General features: G+C 42.9%; 1 long non-coding RNA gene across 1 annotated transcript; it reads right to left on the bottom strand.

Moving 5' to 3' along the window:
- Positions 1–4,566: 4,566 nt before the first annotated feature.
- On the bottom strand, positions 4,567–5,090 carry LOC125335857. Its single transcript, XR_007207567.1, has 2 exons — positions 4,869–5,090; positions 4,567–4,632 (listed from the first exon to the last, which is right to left on the bottom strand). It is a non-coding gene; the product is annotated as an uncharacterized LOC125335857 (long non-coding RNA).
- Positions 5,091–5,845: the final 755 nt, after the last annotated feature.

Below are 5,845 nucleotides of genomic sequence, written 5' to 3'. Positions count from 1 at the left end.
GCAGATTTCTGGAAATATCATCAGAGCACCCAGCAATCCCTGCTTTCCCAGGCTTGGTATGGATGAAGAGATGCAAGTAAAATGCAGGAGGGATGGCAGGACAAAAATCAGGGATTTAAAACTGGATATTTAAAAACCTGGATATTAGGGATGATGAGATGACAACAGCAGTGTGGTCTCACTTCTCCAGGTGTCTTCTTTCAGGAGATGGAGCCTTTTATTACCTTTTAAATTTATTTGTTGCAAATTGTTCATTCCTGACATTTTACAGCTTGGGGGATTTGTCTGGTGCAGGCGTTCTCTGAGCAATTACTAATTCTCTGAATTAACACAAGGCCAACAGAAAACAGGGATTTTTTGGATTAAATCCCTAGCATGGTACAAACCTGATCTCCAGGAACCACTAATAATCCCAATTTCACCAACTGCCCGGTTTGGGAGCAGCCTCAGCATCCCAGGAGCAGCTTGGGGAATTTTTCCAAGTGGGAGCCTCTCCTTTCCTTCCCTTGGTATTGAGATAACCTTTGCTGGTGGGTTCATGGCTTTGCAAAAACCCACGTGGCAGAATCAGCTCCAATATTTTATCATGGATTGGCGGGGGGGGGGGGGGGGAAAAGAGGGAAGAAAAGGGCATTTTCCCCAAATAATGCTGCTCAGTGTTGCCTCGCAGATCCCGGCCCGTGCCGGTGCCCTTTCCCTGCTGGACAAAAACAGAGCAGTGTTTGGAGAGAGCTCTGCTGTAATTGTGGGCAGTTCTATGAGGGGAAAAATAATGTGGTTTGTCATCAATCTCCCGATGTGGCACACAAGGGCTGACTTGTTGAAATTTTGTAGGCTGTATTTACAGAGAAAACAGAGGCCTGGTGCTGTGCAGGGCCCTATCAGTCCCCAGGTCTGGAAGAACCATATCGGAGCAAAAGGGAAGGCTTGAATCATAACCTTTCAGGATAATCTAATCCATGAGGGAATGAAAATTGCTCTGCTCCTGTGAGCAAGATCAAAACCCGGACAATTTAATTATTGGGGAGTTATTTGTGGGTAGAGACACAGACTGGTTTGAGGCAGGAGCTGACAAATCACTCACGTTGTTGTTTCACACAGCTACAGACAACAGGGAAAATGAAGGATGGATGCTTCCAGCCTTGGAAAATGCAGGATGGAGTAAAACAAGGTGATGGGATGAGGCAAAGGCAGTGAAAGTAACACAGGCCTAAGCTGAGCCACCATTCCCAGAACATGGAATTATTGTTGTCATCCTACAGTGAGCAGGATTCAGATTAGGGGAGCATAAAGTTCATTATATTCTTCACTTCTCGTGAATGTGTGAGTTTTCCAGAAGGGGATAGCAAAGGAAAGGGAGAAAAGAGGGAGAGAGGGAGAAAGCTGGGATAAGTCCCACAAAATATCCATCTAAAACAGCCAGCATGACACAGTCATTTATAAAAAGCACATTTTGCTTTGGTTATCTTGTACACAGCTTTCATCAGGGTGCTGCCCTTCATTTCCACTTGTCTGTAAAAATTACCTGATGAAATGATGAATGGGTTTTTAAATTCAGTGTATGAAATGAAACAGGAGGGCCACGCTGGTAGATTTGGGAGGGTTGTACTGCTACAAACTATTCACTTGTGAATACCAGCGACGGCCTCCTTCCTCCTCCTCCTCCCTCACTATTATTCCTTGGTTTAGTATTATTTTTCAGGCTGACGTTATGATATGGAAGACCTTACATGAAGACACAAGATCCTACAGCAGCCAGAGCCCTGCTCCAGGTGTCTGAGACAGAACTGTCACATCTCCCTCTGTGCTCAGCGACACCAAAAGCACAAACACAGGAGAGGGGCTGCTTTGGGCCTCATTTTTGCCCTCTAAAAACCAGGCAGTTCCTCTGTGGCTGCAGGATCCACTCACAATCCATGGAAAAGCAGCTGAGGAGGAAGAGCCGTGCCTGGAGCAGGGTGTGGCGTTATCACCCTTCACCAAATCGTGTCTTAGGCTGAAGAAATCCCAGTTTATCCCAGCCTGAGCTGCACCTACTCCTCCAAACCAAGAGTATCCCAGCCTGGCCTTCCCTGGAACGAGCTCTCTTTGCAGTCCATGCTGGGTATTTTCTTTTTAATCTTGTTATTCTGCAGAATTAGAAACACCAGGAAAGGTAAAACCCTCCCCGTGCAGCAAACAGCCTCCTCCTGCAATCTGACCATTTTTCTCTTTCACCCAAATAATTCTGGAGGAGATTTCAAAATAAAACTGACTCTACCTCTTATTAATATTGCCAAATGAGTCACCCCCATGCATGGCTCTAATACATAAAAGGAGCATTTTCTTTTGCTTCCATAAAAATATCCAGAGGGCAGTGGCAGGGAGAGTAAATTGAGAAGACCAAAGTTAAACAAAACCAGTCTCGTTCACTTTCTGCAACTTCATTGTCTGCTTTGCCTCGTGCAGGAGAGGGAAAAAAAACCCTGTAGGTTTGCACTGAACAAGTTCTAGAGTTAAAGGAATTATCATAAAGGCCCAGTGGCTGTTTTAAATCACTCCCAACCTGCACACACAGATTGAATTTGCACTTTCTGCCTCCTTCAGACCATGGCAGGCAGCTGCTGCGGAATTGCTTGCAGTGCCACCCCCAAATAATTTGAAATTTGCCCAACTTTTAGGTCCAAATCCAGGCCAGATTTATGGGGTTTTCTTACTGAAATGGATCCGTTCATATTTGGAGCTGAGTTGCCTGGAGCCCACAAAATTCCAGAGAAAATTGACTGACCAGTCAGGCTGCTGTCCATAAAAGAGCTGGACAGAGCTCTCCAAGGCTGAACCTCCCTTTCACAGAATCCCTGGAACTCTGGCTCTGTTAAACCAGTGGCAAAGCTCCCACAGAGCCCCAAGAGTTTGGAAATGAAGGGGAAAAAAGGCATTTCTTTTATGATTTATTGACAAAATATTGGAGTTTTCAATCTTGCATTTCACTGTAGCTCCAACCATTACAAGTGAGAAATAAAAAATCAAAATTATCAACAAGGGTCATTGCACTGGTTTTGACACAGAAATGCTTCAATATTCAGGATTTTTTTTCTTTCTAAAGAGTCCTATATTCATCTCAGGGGAAAAAAAAATAAAATCCTTTTCAAAAGGAATCTGGAATTATTGTTGTCATCCTACAGTGAGCAGGATTCAGATTAGGGGAGCATAAAGTTCATTACATTCTTCACTTCTCGTGAACGTGTGAGTTTTCCAGAAGGGGAGAGCAAAGGAAAGGGAGAAAAGAGGGAGAGAAGCAGAAAGCTGGGATAAGTCCCACAAAATATCCATCTAGAACAGCCAGCATGACACAGTCATTTATAAAAATATTTAATGGCGTCGTAAAATATTCCCTATATAAACCAGTTGTTCTGAGAGGATTATGAATGACTGGAGATCTCCATTATTAATTCCAGCCCTGATCAATTCACCCATTTTCCTACTGGCATCATTTTGAAAAGCATTTGAATATAAAATGAGCATTTTCCTGCCTGTTTATCCACCTCAGGATGAAAAAACGAGGCACAAGACAAGGAATTTCCTGGGTTTGCCCCACGGGGAGAGCAATTTCTGCTCTCCAGGCTTTTAAAATGAACCTCAGGGGATTCCATAATGAATTGATTCCCATTTTTAGTACCACAGAAAGTTTCTCCACTGTTTCATCCAAAGCCCATCAGGAACAATGGAAATTTTTCATTTCCAGTGTGGGATTTTGAGTAAGACCCCACGTAGCCATGAAATGAAGGAAGCTCTCTAAAATGAAGGAGAAATATGCCCAGAAATCATTTTTAAACTGTTCAAAATTTGAGGGAGAATAAGATGATTCTTTTCCCCCCTACAGGATTTTTAAATCCTTTTATGGATTCACAGGCAGGAATGTGATTTCCCATCAGATGTCAGAAGCTGGCTGGAAATGTCTGTACAAAAAATCTCATTTCTCTTATTTCAGTGACGCAGAATTCCCGTCATTCCAGAGGGAAGATAATCATTCTGCATGGCTTCATTCTGCCTAGAAAACCACCCCAAGAGATCCTGTTTGCCTTTTCAAAACCTGCTAAAAATACATGAAAATTAACAATTTTAAATGCATCTCCAAAAGTTCTTGACTTGGATTTAAAGAGTTTTGGGGGGGTCTTACAGCCCTTTGCTCCAAGTGCAGGAGGCAATGGGGTGCAGGCTCAATTATTTTTCATTTTATTTAAGGTTTTTCCACTCAGATTCTGTCTTCCCCCATCTGTTGTTCACATAAATATGTATATAAATAAATAAATATATGAATAGATATAAATACATGTTCTGCTATGTCTGTGCATCCATATTCTCCTTTTCCAGTGCTGAGACACTTTTCAGCTTAGAGAAGCTCAGCCCCTCTTGGTTAATTCCAGCACCAGGCTCTTTGGGGATGGATTTCAGCATCAATCCCCCAAAGCCTTGTTCCCTCACCCAAGTCAATGATTGCATTATTATTTCTTCTTCTGTCTTTGAGGGGCTGATGAGATCATTTATTGTTTTTAAGGGTTAATAGAGCCTGTCAGGGTCTTTTTGCCTCACTGCTGCTGCAGGATCAGTAACAGCTCCCAGCTCCATGATGCTAAATCAGACCACACTTCCCTGAAGAAAAGAAAAGAAAAAGGGGAAAAAAAGCAAATTTAGCATGGAGAGAGGAGAAGCAGTTCAGTCTGGTTTAAAGGAAGGGAGGGAGGGAGGGAGCCAGGGGGAACAGGGACTAACTTTGGAGAGAAAATAACAAACTTTAAGTCCTGAGGTCTTTCCTCTATATTGAAAAGGCAGTTTGGAAAGGAAATTAGTAAAAACAAACAGAAGGTGCCAAGGTTTCTTTATCATACCTGGAGTAGGATATGCTGAATTCCACAAGGCCTCGCGCTGGCGCCTGGTGCTGCCTCGGAAAAAATGGTACCCAGGGCTCTATAAGATGATCTATTGGGACTTCAAAGTCGTGGCAGCCCCGTGTGGCACAGGATGTGCTCAATTAATTATGTGATTTTTAAATGACAGGGGTTGGGGAAAGTAAAAATAATATAAAAAGGGCAGGGGAAAAAAAAAAGAAAAGAAAAAGAACATGCTGAAGAAGAAAAAAAAACGGTTTTTAAAGAAAATAATATTAGGGGAAAAATGGGAGAAGTAAACTGAAAGGCCTTGTTGTCTGTCTGCCAAACAGCAGCAGCAGATAAGGGCCGGGGTTGCCGTGGAAACTCAGGCCCGTAGGAGACAGAATCCAATTTCAGAAACCACAAAATCAACATAAACGTGTGCAAAAATAAAAAGGTTTGTTTGGCAAGTAATGAGGAGAAGGCTCTCAATGTATAAAGCAGATGAACCGGGGTGACCTCGGCCAACTCTAAGCCATAATAATGACGATGTCCCACGTAGCTTTGGCACCTCTGCAAGGAGCAGGGACACGACTGATTCTTATCATCCAATTGGCACCCTTCTGCTGGAACATCCAGCCCCCACCTCTCCATCCCTTTGCCCCTCTGCCCTAAATAAAAAGGAGTGAGGAAGGAGGAATATTCATTAAAGCCCTGGGAGTAATCGCCTTTTAAACCTCTAAAGAGGATTCAGAGCTGATGCTTTTAATTCAGTTTTCACCTATGTATTGTCCACCAACAGTGTGCAAAATCATTATATATAGAGGGAATTCCTCCTTTCTTGCCCTCTATGAGGCCAGAGAAAAGCAGACCTTAAACCATTTCCAAGTCAGGAAAATTTGGCAATTACGACTTTTGCAGTTTGCCTGGGAAAAAAAAACGTTTTAGTGGCTATCACAATACCAAATTTACATCACGGAAAGGACACCCCAATG

The sequence above is a fragment of the Corvus hawaiiensis genome, chromosome 19, assembly GCF_020740725.1.
Source record: "Corvus hawaiiensis isolate bCorHaw1 chromosome 19, bCorHaw1.pri.cur, whole genome shotgun sequence".
Lineage (NCBI taxonomy): Eukaryota > Metazoa > Chordata > Aves > Passeriformes > Corvidae > Corvus > Corvus hawaiiensis.
This window is presented reverse-complemented; position numbering and strand designations above follow the sequence as displayed.